Source organism: Macaca nemestrina, chromosome 13 (assembly GCF_043159975.1).
Source record: "Macaca nemestrina isolate mMacNem1 chromosome 13, mMacNem.hap1, whole genome shotgun sequence".
Taxonomy (NCBI): domain Eukaryota; kingdom Metazoa; phylum Chordata; class Mammalia; order Primates; family Cercopithecidae; genus Macaca; species Macaca nemestrina.
This window is the reverse complement of record NC_092137.1, coordinates 22679415-22699283: the sequence shown is the minus strand read 5'-3', so window position 1 is coordinate 22699283 and position 19869 is coordinate 22679415. Positions and strand designations below refer to the sequence as shown.

General features: G+C 37.6%; 1 long non-coding RNA gene across 3 annotated transcripts in view; it reads left to right on the top strand.

Moving 5' to 3' along the window:
- Window positions 1-19869, top strand: part of LOC105479848 (uncharacterized) — a 46755-nt gene that overhangs the window by 24978 nt on the left and 1908 nt on the right. The window lies entirely within an intron of this gene.

The window sequence follows — 19869 nt, the reverse complement described above, 5'->3', positions numbered from 1 at the left end:
TATGTGGAATTTTTTTTAAATTTATTATTTCGATTGCTCATTATTCGTGTATGGAAACACTACTAAATTTTGTCTGTTGGTTTTGTAACTTACAGTTTTACTGAACTTATCAGTTCCAATAGTTTTTCCAATGAAATCTTTAGAGTTTTTTTATATATAAGATTATGCCCATATCTTTCCAGCAAACAATGACAATTGCACTTCTTCTTTTGCTATATGAATGCCTCTTATTACTTTTTCTTGCTTAATTGCTCTGGCTAGGATTTCTAGTACTATATTAGATAGAGGTGGCGAGAGTGGGCATCTTTGTGTTGTTCCTGATGTAGGAGGAAAAGCTTTTGATTCTTCACCATCAAGAATAATGTTAGCTGTAGCCTTGTCATACATTACCTTTATTATGTTGAGGTATTTTCCTTATATAGCTATTTTTGAGTATTTTAATCATAAATTAGTGATTTATGATTAAATATAAATCATAAATGAGTGATTTATAATTAAATATAAATCATAAATACAATACATATATATTGAAATAGAAATATACCCCATTTGCCCTCAGCCCCATATGCCTTATGTGAGTTCTTTACCCAGTAGGATAATTGAATTCTTAGTTCCTAGGGCTCTGAGTCCTTGGCAGTCTTGCCTAGATGGTGTTGCTATCACACTCATTTTTAGCAATTAAAAAAAATTATCTCCAGGATTCCAAATCTTCTTCTCCTTGTTTCCATTGAATAGTAGTCTATTTTTTTTAAGTAAACTACTATGCTACAGAAACAATTATTTGTGTATATATACACATGTGCATATATATATATACACATATATATAAATTATTATATATATGTTTGTTGCTCAGGTTATATTACTAACCTGAGGCAGCAGGGGGCTCTGCTCATTACAGTCTCACAGAAACCCAGGCTGCTGGAGGCTCCAACTTGACACAATTTTACCTGATGACTAATGCATGAAAAATAGAATAAAGCAAATTATTTAATATATCTTAATATTTCTGCTCACAATTCATGGGCTTTGTCCAAGCCACCAGGCCAACAAGGCTATGACTATATTCAAAGACACAGGGAGGTGCATGCTACCATATGCCTGAAAAGAGGAGATACATATTTGGGAATAACTTTGTGATAACTACCATATGCAGTAAATTTATTTTACCTTGCTAAATCAATATTATACACCACAGTCAATACTTCCATTTTTTCCCCTTGTTCATTTAATTATATGTGAATCTGAATAGGTAAGGTGATATGCTTAACTTTTAGTCTCTAGAAAAATTGCTGTGCCCCTGGCAAAAGCATTTCTTTCCTTAGGAATTAAGTTCTCTAAAATGGCAGTACTTAGAATCATTGAATGAAAAGTAAAATATGTGTGCCTGGTCACAATAATGAGTGGTGTCACTCAAATTTCCATCCCTTCCATCACAGTCTGATGGAAGGGGTAGTGCCCCCCATCATGGGCCTGGAGGCCCAGGAGGAAAATGTGGTTTTGTGTCCCAGACCCTGGGTCCCCATGCTGTGTGCAGCCTAGGGACTAGGTGCCCTGTGTCCCAGCTGCTCCAGCTGTAGATGAAAGGGACCAACGTACAGCTCGGGCTGTGGCTTCAGAGGGTGGAAGCCTCAAGCCTTGGCATCTTCCACGTGGTGTTGAGTCTGTGAGTGGTCAGAAGTCAAGAATTGAGGTTTGAGGACCTTTGCTTAGATTTCAGAAGATGTATGGAAATGCCTGGATGCCCAGGCAAAAGTTTGCTACAGGGGTGGGGCCCTCATGGAGAACCCCTGCTAGGGTAGTGTGGAAGGTAAATGTGGGGTTGGAGCCCCCACACAGAATCCCTACTGGGGTGCTGTCCAGTGGAACTGTGAGAAGAGGGTCACTCTCCTCCAGACCCTTGAATGGTAGATGCCACTGACAGCTTGCACCGTGCACCTGGAAAAGCCACAGACACTCAATACCAGCCTCTGAAAGCAGCCAGGAGGGAGGCTGTACCCTGCAAAGCCACAGGGCAGAGCTGCCCAAGACCATGGGAACCCACCTCTTGCATCAGCATGACCTAGATGTGAAACCTGAAGTCAAAGTAGATCATTTTGGAGCTTTAAAATTTGACTGCCCTGATGTATTTCTGACTTTCACGGGCCCTGTAACCCCTTTGTTTTGGACAATTTCTCCCATTTGGAATGGCTATATTTACCCAATACCTATACTCCCACTGTAACTAGGAAGTAACTACCTTGCTCTTGATTTTACAGGCTCATAGGCAGAAGGGACTTGCCTTGTCTCAGATAAAACTTTGGACTGTGGACATTTGGGTTAATGCTGGAAAGAATTAAGACTTTAATGACACGGAATGATCTGGTTCGGCTGTGTCCCCACCCAAATCTCAACTTAAATTTTATCTCCCAGAATTCCCACGTGTTGTGGGAGTGACCGAGGTGGAATTAATTGAATCATGGGAGCTGGTCTTTCCCATACTGTTCTCATGATAGTGAATAAATCTCACGAGATCTGAAGAGTTTATCAGGGCTTTCTGTTTTTGCTTCTTTCTCATTTTCTCTTGCCACTGCCATGTAAGAAGTGCCTCTTGCCCCCTGCCATGATTCTGAGGCCTCACCAGCCATGTGGAACTGTAAGTCCAATTAAACCTCTTTTTCTTCCCAGCCTCAGGCATGCCTTTATCTGCAGCATTGAAACAAGCTAATACATAATCCTATATTCAAGCTATGAGGGAAATAGCACCATATAAAACATTTTGTAGGAGAGAGGATCTGTTTCACAAATTGGTGTCTTTCAGCTTGTGATGTAACTGAGTGTTCAACTGGCAATTCCACTGTTCTTTAAAGTCACTTACTAGTATGTGATGGGACATATGGCATGGCCTGTGAATATCATGCATTCTCTCTTGTACTTTGCTTTATCTTGTATGAAATGAGGTCCTTTGTTAGATGCATCATAATATGGAGTACTAATAAGGCAAGAAAACACAGGCACTTTTCTTTGGTCAAGCCTCCTAGGAAACCAGCTTTGAGTCAACTTTGTATGCAGAAGGTTTCTTGGAACATGTTCTCCAGAACATTTGCAGGGGAGTGAGGAAGGAGGGTTAAGCATAAAGAGAAAGTCAATTGCTATGAAGTTGCAATAGAGCACTCAGCCTATTCTTCAGAGACCTCTGGAGCTAAGATGACCTTTCACTGAGATGAGGGCTAGGCCTCAACCTATATCCCTGCCTCAACCTGTCACTAAGTGCAGGATACACTGGGAAAAATGTATAAACTCAGGAAAAGCAACTCCTTTGAGTGGGAGAAATTCCCAGAAAGATTGTTAGCTGTGAGCCAACAGCAGCTGACTCTCCCAGCAGCTGGGGAGATGTTCATCACGGCTGCTTTACAAATGGGGTTACTCAGCTGGACAGTAGCCATTCTAGCCATAGCAAGGGGAAGTGACATGCTTTAGTATGTGTATAACTTCCATTGTAACTAACATGGGTAGTCGGTTAAGGTGATTATATTTTCATTCTTTAATTTATTAATATATTGCATTGTTAAATTTTTCTAATGTTACACCAGCCTTATATTCTTAAGAAAATCTTTTCTTGGGCAAGATTAAATCTAGACACACTGCTACATTTGATTTCCCAATATTGTATTAGAATTTTTTTATCTATGTTCATAAGTATGATTGGTCTATAATTATCTAGTTCTCTACTTATCTAATTTTCATGTCAAGATTGAATCAGTCTCATAAAAAAGTTGGGTTTTTAACCTTTTTTATCTGTTCTTTGAAACTGGTTTGAAGAATTATCTTTTCATTACAGTTTACAGAAAATTTACAAGTAAAATTCTTTTACCAATCTGACCTCATCTTCTACTCCTCCTTGCCCTTCAATTCCCTCTGATCCATTGTTACTGGTCCTTTTGCTGTACTGGGAACATGTGAGGCACCTGCCTGCATTGGCATTCTGATCTAGCTCTTTTCTCTATTTGTAATGCTCTTTCTCTGATATCAGCAGAGCTATTTTCCTCTCTCCTGAAACCCCCTGCCTAGATGGGCCTACTCTGACTTCCAATTTAAACCTCAGTCAAACTATGAACTCATATCCATCTCACTCCACCCACCCCTACTCCTTACCGTGTTCTATATAATGAACTTATTTTTAATAGTTTATTTTTGTCTCCCCTCACTAGGATTTCAACTCTTTAACTATAGTATTTTTGTTATTGTTTCATTTCATTTACTGATGAGCCCAAGTGCCTAGCATAGTGTCTGACACATAGTAGGGTTTCAATAAATAGGGGGAAACAGAAGGGATGAAAGTTTTGTAACCACTCATTTAATTTCATTAATAATTATTGCTTTTGCAAACAAAGTTTTCTTTTTCTTCTTAAGTTAGTCAATTCTGGTAATTTATACTTTTCCATAATATTGCCATTTCTCTAACATGTAAAATTATTGGCAAATGTTGTTGTTCATAGTAATTTCATGAGACTTTTGAAATCTCTTATATGTAGTCATATCCTGAATTTTTCATCTCTGATTTGTGTTCTCTCTCAGCTTCTCTCTCTCTTTCTCTTACATTCTTTAATCAGCCATACTTCAGCATAATCTAGTTTATGACTATTTTCAAAGAATCAGCTCCAAATTTGTGGATTAATTTTGTTTTTTAAATTTTATCAATTCATCCTTTATATGATTTATTTTCCTCACTCTTTTAATTTGTCCTATTTTTCTTTTTCTACTTTCTTGAGGTAAATACTTAATTCATTTGTTTTCTCCTTTTTTTCTTTTCTTTTTTGAGATGTATTCTCATGCTGTCACCCAGGCTGGAGTGCAGTGGCACTATCTCAGCTCACTGCAAACTCTGCCTTTTGGATTCAAGAGATTTTTGTGCCTCAACCTCTTGACTAGCTGGGCTTAAAGGCACATGGCACTATACCTGGCTAATTTTTGTATTTTTTTTTTTTTTTTCCCGTAGAGCTGGAATTTCATCATGTTAGCCAGGCTGGTCTCAAACTCCTGACCTCAAGTGATGCATCCACCTCGGCCTCTGAAAGTGCTGGGATTACAGGCATGAGCCACTGTGCCCAGCTTGTTTATTTTTAATCATCCTTTTTAAAAAAGTGTTTTTAATACTACAATGGATCTCTAGTTCCACTTGTACTACATTCCACAAGGGTTGATGTATAGTTTATTTGTTGTCAATGAGTTCTAAATGTTTTATAATTTTCGTTGTGTTTTCTTCTTAAATCTATTTGTTATTTAGGAGTATTTCCTTTTTTCATATGTATAGTTTTGGGTTCTAAGACTTCTAATTTATATATATTGTGGACAGGGATCATATGCCATGTGATAGCAATTATTTGAAGTGTATTAAGAATTTATTTTGTGGTCTCGTACTGTGGAAGTCTGTGGTGGAAAATTTACTTTTGTATTTGTATGTATCAGTCAGTTCTTATTTAACCCCAAATCAAGAATACAATTTTGGTTGGTTATGAAATTTAAGATTGGTAACTATTTTTCTTCAGGTTGCTACCTTTAGATGCCCTTGTGTTCTGGCATGTAGTGTGGCTAAGGTCTGCTGTCCTTTAATTGTCTTTTCATTATAGTTAAGATGACATTTCTCTCTGATGCCTTTTAAGATTTTCTCTTTATCCTTGAGGTTCTGAAGTTTCAGTCAGAAATGTTTGAGTGTGGATTTATTTGTAATCATCCCTGGATTTTCCATCTCTCTTCTTACATTAGCAATCTGTTTTTGCATGTTGTCTAATTTTTCCATTAAAACTCTTAACATATTAATCATAGTTATTTTAGATTCCCTGTCTGATCATTTCTAAATCTGTGTCATATCTGATTCTGGTTCATATGCTTACTTTGCTCCTTTATACAAGGTATGTACATGTGTGTGCAGTGCATGCATGTACATGTGTGCACATTGCCTTTTTACATGCTTGGTAATTTTTCTTGTTGAAAGCCAGGCTTGATGAATTGAGTAATAGGAACTGACGTATAAGACTTCAGTGAGAGAATTTATGTTAATCTAGCTGGGAACTGGGCTGTGTTTAATATTTGCTCTTGCAGCTGGTACTAGAGGTTCAAATTACTCTAGTGTTCTTGTTTTTTGTCTCCTTTCTTGACATTGGGATTTGCTATGTATTCCTTCTAAGAATCTGCATTTTGCAGCTCATTCACTATGATCCACTATTATCATACTCAAGTCCTGTTGATGTGGTAGTAAAGTGTGGAGGACATTCTATAACCTTATTATAAAATCTCAATCTTTTAGTAAACCTGTGACCCTGGCAGGTCCTTTATAGTTTTACTTAGCTTTCCCTTTTAGGTAAGACCGGAAGAGTAGAAGGAATTGGAGTGCTCTAAATGCTTTTCCCAGAGGCTGGCTATGGCTCTGGTAGGTTTTCATTGTGGAGAATACTTTGGGTGCATTTTACAGTTACTAATACTTTCTTCCCTCTGACAGTAGCAATAGACCTGTCTAGGCTCTTAATCAGGAGAACTGGGTAAGTTTGATGGAGGTAAGGCCTGTGAAATATGGGGGCCCCCTTAGCCTGCCTGCCCCCCCCAGAGTTTCTCACTCCCACATGAGTCCACACTCAACCGTCAGGAATTCCTCAAAATTACCATTTACATATTTATACCAGTTTATAGCTCTAGCAGCTTCTGCTCCAGATAATCAAAGCTTGGTTGCTGTGACTCTCTGGATTTACCTTTCTCTGCAAATTTCAGACTGGAAGTTTGCTTTGAGACCTCAATTTTCTGATGGGTACAAGAGGAGTAATTGATTTTCTGTTTTATTCAGCTTTCTCTTGTAAGAAAGGGAGTGATGACATCTTAAGCTCTTTCATATTAGAGCTAAATATTTTCAGTCATTTTTGAATTTTCTATTCTGGAAAGTATTAAGTTTTTGGAATAATAAAAAATAATAGATTTTTGGCTGGGTGCGGTGTCTCAAGCCTGCCATAACAGCACTTTGGGAAGCCGAGGGCAGTGGATTGCTCAAGCCCAGGAGTTTGAGACCACCCTGGGCAATATGGTGAAACCTCATCGCTACAAAATATACAAAAATTAGCTAGGCATGCTGGCCAATACCTGTAGTCCCAGCTGCTAGGGAGACCGAAATGAGAGGACTGCTTGAGCCTGGTAGGCAGAGGTTGCAGTGAGTAGAGATTGTGCCATTGAACTCTAGTGGGAGCAACAGAGTGAGGCCCTGTCTTTCTCACACACACACACTAATATAATAATAATAGATTTTTGTTTTATTTTTTATCTTAAAAGTACTTTATAAGGGATGGAAACTCCACCCAGTCACTCAGTCATAAGTTTTAAATGATAAGTTGAGCATTTGATTTTTATCCTTGTAAGATATCCATTACACTTTCTGATAGGGTAACTATTAAGATCCTAGCCAGGTCTGCCGGACTCCAGACTTGGCAACTGTCAGACCAAGACCTCTAGCTTCTGATTTGTTGTTATTTGACTGCTGGCCCATAGAACTGTTTATCTTTTTTTGAGCTAGAACTCTTTAATAATATATAGTTGTCTTATATTTTATCCATTAGTCCTGTATCTTACAGTAACACAGGATGATACGTTTAAAGCCTGAACCTATTGGGTTTGGAATTCTGAAGTTTATTTTAACTTTAGCATTGACTTTTGGACATCTTTGATATAGGTAATCATATGCACAAATTACATTTAGTCCTTCTGGTTTTTGTTTCTAAATTGTGTATTAATACGTAATATTTGTATATTTTATGGAGTACATGTATTTTGTTACATGTGTAGAATGTGTAGTGATCAAGTCAGGATATTTAGGGCATCTTTCACTTTGAGCACTTATTGTTTCTATATGTTGGGAACATTTCAAGTCCCCTCTTCTATCCATTTTTAAATATACAATATATTGTTGTTAACTATAGTTACCCTACTCTGCTATTAAACTTAAGAACTTACTCCTTTTATCTAACTGTATATTTGTACCCATTAACCAATCACTGTTTATCTCCTTCCAATACCTGTTCTCCACATTACAAACACCCTTCTTAGCCTCTGTTTGCAATCAATCTACTCTCTACCTCTATAATATCAAGTTTTTAAATTTTCATATGTAAGTGAAAATATTCACTATTTGTGTTTTTACTGTTGGCTTATTTCATTTAACACAGTGACTTCCAGCTCCATTTACGTTGCTGCAAATGACAGGATTTCATTGTTTTTATGGCTGAAGAGTATTCTATTGGGTATATATACACCACAATTTCTTTATCCATTCATTTATTGGTGGACATGTGGGTTTATTCCCTATCTTTGCTATTGTCAACGTTACTGCAGTAAAATGGAAGTGTCAGTATCACTCTGATGTACTGTTTTTCTTTTTCTTGGCTAAATACCCACTGGTGGGATTCCTTGATCTTGTGGTAGTTCTATATTTTGTTTTTTGAGAAATCTCCATACTGTTTGCTGCACTAATTTACATTTCTGTCAACAGTGTGTAAGAGTTCGCTTTACTCCATATCTTCAAAAGCATCCATTTTTTAGTTTTAATAAGAGCCATTCTAACTGGAATAAGATGATACACAACATATATCACAGTCATATATTCAAGGAAAAAAGAATAAAAAATTAAAAAGTTCCATCCAAGTGATAGTAAGTTTAAAAATAGGAAGTGACAGCTTTCTCAGGTGAGAAGGAATCAGTAGAAGAACTCCAGCAGTACAAAGGGACAGAATGTCTCAATATCACTAAGGGACCATGCTAGCTCTTTAGCAATAGATCCTAATCAAAATGAAAAGTCTGAAATGATAGATAACGAATTCAAAGTATCGATTATAAGGAAACTCAATGAGATCTAAGAGAAAGTGAAAAATCAACACAAGAAAACAAAAATAATCGAGAATATGAAAGATGAGATAGCTATTTTAAAAAACATACATGAAGAAATAAAATTTCTTGAAGTGAAAAATTTACTAAAGGAATTTTAAAATACAGTTGAAAGTTTTAAAAGTAGACTAGAAGAAGCAGAAGGAAGAATTTCAGACATGGAAGACCTGTCTTTGGAATTAACCCATCAGACAAAAGTAATGAAAAAAAGAATTTAAAAACAAATCAAACCTTTCAGAAACATGGGATTATGTGAAGACAACCAAACCTATGACTTATTGGCATTCTTGAGAGAGAAGAAAAAGTAAGCTACTTGGCAAACATACTTAAGAAAATCATTCAAGAAAAGTTTTCTTTTGATGGAGAGGTTGACATGCAGCCACAAGACATTCAAAGAATATCTGCAAGATACTACACTAGATGATGATCATCAATGCATGTACTCATCACACTATCCAGTCAAAATGGAAGAAAGAATCTTAAAGGAAGCTAGAGAAAAGGGCCATATTATCTATTAAAAAGTCCCACTATTCTAACAGCTTACTTCTAAGCAGAATCTTACAAGTCAGAAGAGATTAATGGCCTATTTTTAGCTTTCCTAAAGAAAGAACGAAAATGCCAGCCAATAATTTTATATCCTGCTAAAGTAAGCTTCATAAATAAAAGAGAATTAGTCTTTCCAGACAAGTAAATTATAAGAGAATTTGTCATCACCAGAATAGACCTACAAGAAATGCTCAGGCCGTGAGCGGTGGCTCAAGCCTGTAATCCTAGCACTTTGGGAGGCCGAGATGGGAGGATCACGAGGTCAGGAGATTGAGACCATCCTAACACAGTGAAACCCCATCTCTACTAAAAAATACAAAAAACTAGCCAGGCGAGGTGGCGGGCGCCTGTAGTCCCAGCTACTTGGGAGGCTGAGGCAAGAGAATGGCGTAAACCCAGGAGGCGGAGCTTGCAGTGAGCTGAGATCCGGGCACTGCACTCCAGCCTGGGTGACAGAGCCAGACTCCATCTCAAAAAAAAAAAAAAAAAATGCTCAAAGAGGTTCTAACATGGAAATGAAAGAGTGATACTACTATGGAAGTACACATATGTACAAAGTTTACAGATCTGATATAGCAATTACACAACTAAGATTACAAAGCAACTAGTTAACAACACTATGACAGGCACAAAACCTCATATATCATTAACTTTGAAAATAAATGGCCTAAATGCTTCAATTGAAAGATTGGCAAATTGGATAAAAAACAAGACTGAACCATCTGCTGTGTTCAAGAGACCCATCTTACATTTAATGACACATATAGACTCAAAGTAAAGTGGTGGAGAAAGATCTATCATGTAAATGAAACACAAAAAATATCAGGGGTTTCTATTCTTGTATCAGATGAAACAAACATTAAATCAACAGCGTTTTAAAAAGATAAAAATAATAAAGTTTTAATTCAAAAAGAAGATTTAATTATCCTAACCACTGGAGCACCCATGTTTATAAAACAAATACTACCAAAACTCAGAAAAGAGACAGGTTGCCATATAATGATATTGGAGGACTTCAAAACACCATTGACAGTACTAGGCTGATCATTGAGGCAGAAAAGTAACAAATAAACTCTAAACTTAAATTGGACTCTTAACCAAATGGATCTAATAGACATGTACATAATATTTCACCCAACAATCACAGAATATATAATTTTCTCATTTGAACATGGAATGTTCTCTAAAATTAATCATATGCTTGGTTGTAAAGCAAGTCTCAATAAATTTAAAAAATAAAATTATATCAAGCATCTGTTCAGACTACAGTGTAATAAAATTAGAAATCAATTCCAAGAGAAACTCTACAAAACACACACAAGTACATGGACACTACACAACTTGCTCCTGAATGATTTTGGATAAACAACAAATAAGGAAGGAATCAAAATATTTCTTGAAATGAATTAAAATGGAGATAAAACATACCAAAATCTTTGTGGTACAGCAAAGGGAGTGTTAAGTTGAAATTTCATGTTACTAAATGCCTACATCAAAACAACAGAAAGATCATAAATTTTAGCAGGCTAATCCTGACATAAAGTGACTAGAAAAACTAAAACAGACAAAACCCAAAACTAGCAGAAGAAAGGAAATAACAAAGAACAGAGGAAAACTAAATGAAATTGATATTAACAACAACAAAAAAAAAATACAAAGGATTAATGAAACAGAAAGTTGAGTTTTTGAAAGGATAAACAAAATTGATAGACCATTAGCTAGATTAATCAAGAGAAAAAAGAGATACCATTCAAATAAGAAAAATCATAAATTATATATGTGTTGTTACCACTTATACCACAAGAATACAAAAGATCCTCAGAGACAACTATGTATGTATCTATGTGTACAAACTAAAAAACCTAGAGGAAATGGATAAATTTCTGGAAACATACACCTCCCAAGTTTGAACCAGGAAGAAATAAAAATCCAAAACTGACCAATAATAGTTTATGAAATTCAATCAGTAACTAAAAAATATACTACCCGGAAAAAGCCCAGGACCAGATGGATTCACAGTCAAATTCTAGTAGACATCCAAAGAAAAGCTGATACCAATTTTGCTGAGACTATTTGAAAAAATTGAGAAGGAAAGATTCCTCCTTAACTTATTCTATAAAACCAATATTACCCTGATACCCAAATCTGGGTAGCACACACAAAAAAATATTCCTGATGAACATAAATGCAAAAATATTCAACAAAACACAGGCAAACTGAATCCAGCAACACATCAAAAAGATAATTCATCAAAATCAAGTGAGGAGTTTTATTCCAGGAATTCAAGGATGGTTCAACATGTGCAAAACAATTCATGTGATTCACCATGTAAACATAAATAAAAACAGAAGCCATATGATCATTTCAATAGATGCAGAAAAAAATATTCAATAAATATTCAATAAAATCCTGAATCCCTTCATGGTAAAATTTCTCAACAACTAGGGCATTTAAAGACAATACTTCAAAATAATAAGAGCCATCTATGACAAACCTACAAGCAACATCATGTTGAATGGGGAAAAGTTGAAAACATCCCCCCTAAGAACTGGAATAAGAGAAGATCACCTAATCTCACCACTTCTTTTCACCATAGTACTGGCAGTCTTAGAACAATCAGGCAAGCAAAAGAAATAAAAGGCATCCAAATAGGAAATTAGGAAGTCTAGTTACCTTTGTTTACTGATAACGTGATCCTATACCCAGAAAATCATAAAGATTCCTCCAAAACACTCCTGGACGAGATAAATGACTCAATGACTCTACAAAGTTTCAGGATACAAAATTAATGCATGAAAATCAGTTGTTTTTTTTTTTTTTTTTTTTTTTTTTTGAGACGGAGTCTCGCTCTGTCGCCCAGGCAGGAGTGCAATGGCCGGATCTCAGCTCACTGCTATAAGTTGGATTTTTATACATCAACAACATTCAAGTGGAAAATCAAATCAGGAACTCAATCTCATTTGTAAGCTCCACAAAGATAATAAAACACCTAGAAATACATCTAACCAAGGAGGTGAAAGATCTCTACAAGGAAAACTGCAGATACTGTTGAAAGAAATAGTGGATGACATAAACATATGGAAAAAAATCTCATGTACCTCGATAGGAAAACTCAATATTGTTAAAATGATTAATGTGCTCAAGGAAATCTACAGATACAAGAAGATTCCTATTAAATTACGAAGATCATTTTTTCACAGAATTAGAAAAAAAGATTCCAAATTTATCTGGAACCAACAAAGAGCATGAACAGCCCAAACAACCATAAGCAAAAACAACAAAGCTGGAGGCATTACATTACCCAATTTCAAACTATAATACAAGGCTATGATATCAAAAACATCATGGTACTGGCAGAAAAATTAATCTGCAGATAAATTGATTAGAATAGAGACCCCAAAAATAAAGCCACACACCTAAAATCACCTAATCTTTGACAAAGTTGACAAAAACTGTGAAGAAAAGCCACCCTATTCAATAAATGTTGCTGGTAAAACTGGCTAGCCATATGCAAAAGAATGAAACTGGACCTCTACGTCTCATTATATATGAAAATTAACCCCACATCAATTAAAGACTTAAATGCAGGCTTGAAGCTATGAAACTACTGATGAAAACCTAGGAAAAACTCTTCTGGACATTAGCCTTAGCAAATAATTTGTGAGGAAGTCCTTAAAAGCAAATGCAACAAAAACAAAAACAGATAAATGTGACTAAATTAAACTAAAGAGCTTCTGTACAGTAAAAGGAACAATCAATAGAGCTGACAGGTAATCTATAGAATGGGAGAAAATATTTGCAATCTATGAATGTGACAAAGAACTAATATCCGGAATCCATAAATAACTTAAATCAACAAGAAAAATACATAACCCCATTAAAAAGTGCACATAAGACATCAACAGACACCTCTCAAAAGAAGATATAGAAGCAGCCAACAAACTTATGAAAAAATGCTCATTACTAAATCATCATAGAAATGCAAATTAAAATCACAATGATATTCTACCTCAAACCTGTCAGAATAACATATTTAACAGTCAAAAATAACAGATTTTAGTGAGGATGTGGAGAAAAGAGAACACTTATAGACTGTTGATTGGAATATAAATTAGTTTAGTACCTTTGGAAAATAGTAAGGTCATTTCTGAAAGGACTAAAAATAGTCATGGCATCAACCTAAGGGTCCATTAGAACTGGATTGGATAAAGAATATGTGTTGCATATACACCATGGAATGCTAAATGCTATGAAGCCATAAAAAATAATAAAATCATGTATTTCACAGCAACATAAATGAAGCTGAAGGCCATCATGGTGAGAGAAAAATCTCAGAAACATTAAATCCAATTTGCATGTCTCACTTATATGTGAGGGCTAAATAATAGCTATCCATGGACATTAAATGGAAATAGTAGACACTGGAGACCCCAAAAAGTGTGATATTGCAAGAAAGGTAAGAGTTGAAAAACTATATATTAAGTCTTATGTTCAGTATTTGGGTGATGGGTTCAGTAGAAGCCCAAACCCCGGCATTATGCAATATACCCATGTAGCAAATATACACATTTTAAAATAGAATTTAAAAAAATGTTCTGTAGATGTCTATTAGGTCCATTTCATCTAAAGTGCAATCTAAGTCCAATATTTTTCCCATTGTTAATTTTCTGTCTAAATGATCTGTCTAATCCTGAGAGTGTGGTGATCAAGTCCCCAATTATTATTGTATTGAATTCCTTTTCTCCCTTTAGATCTAATAATATATTCTTTATATATCTTGAGGCTCCAATTTTCAGTGCATATATATTTATAATTGTTGTATCCACTTGCTGAATTGATCCCTTTATCATTATATAATGATGTTCTTTGTCTCCTTTTACCGTTTTTGACTTAAAGTCTATTTTATCTGATGTAATTTATAGCTACTCCTGCTCACTTTTGAATTTCATTAAGTTAGAATATCTTTTTCCATCTTTTTATTTTCAGCCTATATGTGTCTTTACAGATGAGATAAGTGTCCTTCAGACAGCATGTATTTGAGTTATGTTTTATTTCTACTCAGTCGGTTTATATCTTTCAAGTGGAAAATTTAATACGTTTACATTTAAGGTTATTGATAAGAACGTATTTACGTCATTTCGTTATTTTTTTTCTGTTTGTTATATCATTTGTTCCTTTTTTCCCCTCTCTTATTATCATTACAGTTTTGTGTTTTCCATAGCAGTAACATTTGGGTCTTTTCTCTTCTTTTTTTGTGTGTTTGTTTTAGCAATGAGGTTTATGCTGTCCTGTGTGTTTATGGTGGTAGATATTGTCCTTTTACTTCCAGGTGTATTACCCCTGGTGTCCCCACAATATTTCATCTTGAGTTGCAGTTCCCATAATCCCCACTCGTCATGGGAGGGACCTGGTAGGGGGGTAATTTAATCATGGGGGCAGTTACCATCATGCTATTCTTGTGATAGTGAGTGAGTTCTCATGAGATCTGTTTTTGTTTTTAGGGGACTTTTTCCCCTTTTACCCACTCACTTTTCTTCCTCCTGCCACGTTAAGAAGGACAGGTTTGTTTCCCCTTCTGCAATGATTGTAAGTTTCCTGAGGCTTCCCCAGCATGCTGAACTGTGAGTCAATTGAACCTATTTCTTTATAAATTACCCAGTGTCTGGTATTTTGTTATTTATTACCAGCATGAGAACAGACTAATATGGTAAATTGGTACCAGAGAGAGTGGGGTGCTGATGTGAAGATACCCCAAAATGTGGAAGTGACATTGGAATTCTGTAACAGGCAGCAGTTGGAATAGTATGGAGGGCTCAGAAGAAGACAAGAAAATGTGGGAAAGTTTGGAACTTCCTAGATACTTGAAGGACTCAGAAGACAGGAGGATGTGAGAAAGTTTGGAATGTCCTAGAGACTTGTTGAATGGCTTTGACCAAAATGTGATAGTGATATGAACAATGAAGTCCAGGCTGAGGTGATCTCAGATGGAGATGAGGAACTTGTTAGAAACTGGAGTAAAGGCCACTCTTCCTATGCAAAGAGACTGGTGGCATTTTGCCCCTGACCTAGAGATCTGTGGAACTTTGAACTTGAGATAGATGGTTTAGGATATCTGGTAGAAGAAATTTCTAAGTGGCAAAGTATTCAAGAGAAAGCATAGCATAGAAGTTTGGAAAATTTGCAACCTGATGATGTGATAGAAAAGAAAACCCCTTTCCTGGGGAGAAAGTCAAGCCTGCTGCAGAAATTTGCAAAAGTAATAAAGAGCCAAATGTTAACCATCAAAACAATGGGGAAAATGTCTCCAGGGCCTGTCACAGACCTTCATGGCAGACCCTCCCATCACAGTCACAGAGGCCTAGGATGGAAAAATGGTTTCCTTGGGCAGGGTTCAGGGCCACCTGCTGTATGCAGCCTCAGGACTTGTTGCCCTGCTTCTAAGCCACTTCAGCCATGGCTAAAAGGGACCAAGGTACAGCTCAGGCCATTGCTTCAGAAGGTCTAAGCCCCAAGCTTTGGCAGCTTTCATGTGGTGGTGGTCGCAGGTTCACAGAAGACAAGAATTGCAGTTTGGGAACCTCCACCTAGATTTCAGAGGATGTATAGAAACACCTGGATTTCCAGGCAGAAGTCTGATGCAGGGGTGGAGCCCTCATGGAGAACCTCTGCTAGGGCAGTGTGGAAGGGAAATGTGGGGTCCCCACACAGGGTCCCCAGTGAGGCACTGCCAAGTGGAGCTGTGAGAAGAGGGTCACCATCCTTCAGACCCCACAATGGTAGATCCACTAACAGCTTGCACCACACACATGGAAAAGCCCCAGACACTCAACACCATCCATGGAAGCAACTGGGGAGGGGGCTGTACCCTGCAAAGCCACAGGGCCAGAGCTGCCCAAAGCCATGGGAACCCAACTTTTGCATCAGCATGACCTGGATGTGAGACATGGAGTCAAAGGAGATCCGTTTGAAACTTTAAGATTTAATAACTGTCCTATTGGATTTTGGACTTTCATGGAGCCTGTAGCCCCTTTGTTTTGGCCAGTTTCTCCCATTTGGAATGCATGTATTTAACCAATGCCTTTACTCTCCATTGTGTCTAGAAAGTAACTAACTTGCTTTTGATTTTATAGGCTTGTAGGCAGAATGGACTTGCCAGTCCCAGATAAGACTTTGGACTTGGACTTTTGGGTTAATGGTGGAATGAGTTAAGACTTTGGGGGACTGTTGGAAGGACATGATTCTGCTTTGAAATGTGAGGACATGTGATTTGAGAGAGGCCAGGGGTGGAACAACATGATTTGGCTGTATCACCACCTATATCTCATCTTGAATTGTAGTTCCCACAATCTCATGTTTTATGGGAGGGACTCAGTGGGAGGTAATATAATCATGGGGTTGGTTACCCTCATTCTGTTCTCATGATACTGAGTGAGTTCTTCATTAGATTTGATGGTTTTATAAGGAGCTTTCCCCTCTTTTACTCACTCCTCTTCCTGCTGCCATGTGAAGAAGGATGTGTTTGATTTCCCTTCTGCCATGTTTGTAAAATTCCTGGGGCCTCTCCAGACTTGCTGACCTATGAGTCAATTAAATGTAATTTCTTTATAAATTACCCAATCTCAGGTATGTCTTTATTAGCAGTATGAGAATGAATTAGTACAAACCCCTTAAGCAGTTTTTGTAGGGTTGGTCCACAGGTGATGAATTTCTTCAGTGTTTGATTATCTGTGAAATACTTTATTTCTCCTTTATTTATAGAGGGAAACCTTTCTGGGTATGGTATTTTTGGTTGACAGTTTTTTTTAATTTTTATTTTTCCCCAGCATTTTGAATATATCATCCTATTCTCTACTGGTGTAAGGTTTCTACTGAGAAATTCACTGTTAGTTTGATGGACATTCTCACATAAGTAACCAGATCCTTTTCTCTTGCTGGCTGTTTTTAGAAATCTTTTTCTCCTTGACTTTTGACAGTTTAATTATAATGTGCCTTGGAGGTTATCTTTTTGGGTTGTATCTCTTTAAGAATCCCTCAGTTTACTATATCTGGATGTCTATATTTTGCTGGACTTAGGAGGTTTTCAGCTGCTATCTTGTTTAATAAGTATTTTATGCCTTTTAGTTTCTCTTCGCTTACTGGAACATTGAATATTTAAATATTTGGTGGCTTTATGGTGTCTCATCTGTCAGATAGGCTTTGTTCATTCTTTTTAATTCTTTTTTTATGACTAGGTTATTTCAAAAGACCTGTCTTCAAGTTCTGAAATTATTTCTTTTGCTTGATCTAGTTTATTGTTGAAATTCTCAAAACATTTTATTTAATGCATTGAATTCTTCAGTTCTAGGAATTCCTTTGGTTCTCTCTTATATCTTTATCTTTGGTATATGTCTCATTCATATCTTGAATAATTTTTCTAATGCCTTTATATTTATCTGCATTATCTTGTGTTTCACTGAGCTTCTTTAATAAAATCATTTCGAATTATCTTTCTGGCATTTTATACATTTACTTTTCATTGGACTTTATTGCTGGAGAAATATTGTATTCCTTTGGATGTGTCATATTTTCCTTGCTTTTTCATGTTTCCTGTGTCCTTACACTGATATCTGTACATCTGGTTTAGTAGTTACTTCTTCTAATTTTTCATAGTTTCTTTCATAGGGGAGAATTTTTCCTGAAGGTATGTACATGAGTTGGTTGGGTAGGGAAATTTCACTTTGATTATGTGTGAATGCAATAGTATAGTCTCTGTTTGATTTCTCCAGAGGCAAACAGCGTAAGTAGTATTTGTGATTTTCTCAGTAGCTTAGGTTAAATTTGTTAGTAGAGACTTTGGTGAGGTTTTCCTGTGGACAGGGACATCACAGAGGCTACTCCTTGGGCTACATTTGTGACAGTGGTAAGATGAATGTGCTTGTCACTGGGCTCTTAGGCAGTGTATGCATGCAACAGTGTTAGCAAGTCCAAGCATGTTGATTCTTGGGCCTCAAGGCTGCTCGCTCAAGGGCTGGTAGTGGCGTTAGTGGGTTGGGGTGGTGGGTGGGTCCTTGGCTTCTGGGAAGTGTGCATGGCATGGGAAATGACTGTGATGGTGGAGGGACAGTCCTCAGAATCTCAGGCAACATGCACTTGTGTTATCAGTGACTGTGACAGGTTGGGTGACCCAGTCCCCAGTGCCCAGTTGGTATGTGCTGGTGAGTACTGGCTGTGATGGTAGCAGCATGCTGAGTGGGTCTATCTTCAGTCCCCTGGGAAGAGTGTATAGAGGCCAGCAGTGGTAGACAGGATGGGATGATCCTCAGGCCCCTGGGTGGTATGTTTGGGCACTGGCAGAGGAGATGCCAGTCTGGGTAGGACTGTCCTCAGGTTGTTGTGGGCATAGGCACAAGATGTGGTGGGCAGAGTGAGGTGATCCATACCTCTCTGGAAACAGTAGCAGCAGTGAGTATTGGAAGACCATCTGCAGGGCACATGCAAGTGCATTGCTGCCTTGCTTCTGGGAAGTAATTTGGTTTATGTCACTGGCAGCTGTCACAGGCAGTTAGCTCTCAGTCATTGGAGAGTATGGACTTTGCTCTTCAGCAGCAGGAGCAGTGGCAGTGGGGAGACCCAGTTCTCTGGGTGCGTGCAAGTGCATGGCAACCCTGCTGCTTTGGGTGCTGGGTTGTTGTCAGTGGCAGTGGCCATAGGCAAGAGGGTTTCAGGTTCTGGAAAGTGTGTCTTTTGGCTTCCTTTGTCCAAGGGCAGCCTCCTTGCTGCACGACACCACCCATTCCCTGGAGTGCACTACACTGTGTGCCAGAGTGATGGAGACTGTACTGATCCACTAGATCCAACTGGTGTTGCGCTGCTTTAGCCATCCATGGTGACTCAGGGTTATGTCAGTGGGGGTCTAGGGATGTGGAGCTGTAGGGGGCTGTTGAGCCTCAGGGCAGAATTCAGTCTCCTGGGAGCTGATCTCTCAAAGTGTTGCCATGCTGCAGCTGCTTAGGACATGGGTGCGTGTGTAGGACCCAGTGCTAACTTCCTCTTTGGAGCAATGCCTATTATGCAGTCTCCAGTGATGTTCTTATGCTACTATGAGAGCCTGCAAGGGTCAAGAAGGTCTCTTATGAATAGGGTTGTGGGAGTCCATGCTGGGAATGTAGCCTGCTGAGGATCTCTCACTTACCCTTTCCTTGCACGGGGTAACCTCTCCAGGGTCTCAGGTAGTCCTAGCCAAGCTGGCTGCCTCACTTTCCTCTCTTTCTATGCCTTGTGTGTTTCCTGTCACTTTGTTGAATTCCAGTATTCTGTCTTAGATACTCTAGTTGATGTGTGATTATATGCTTGTTATTAGGGTTTTTCTTTGTGGAGGAGGCAGGTGTGGAATGCCTTTAGTGATCACATTGAAGAAACTCCCAGCTCTTGTTTTACTGTACTTTT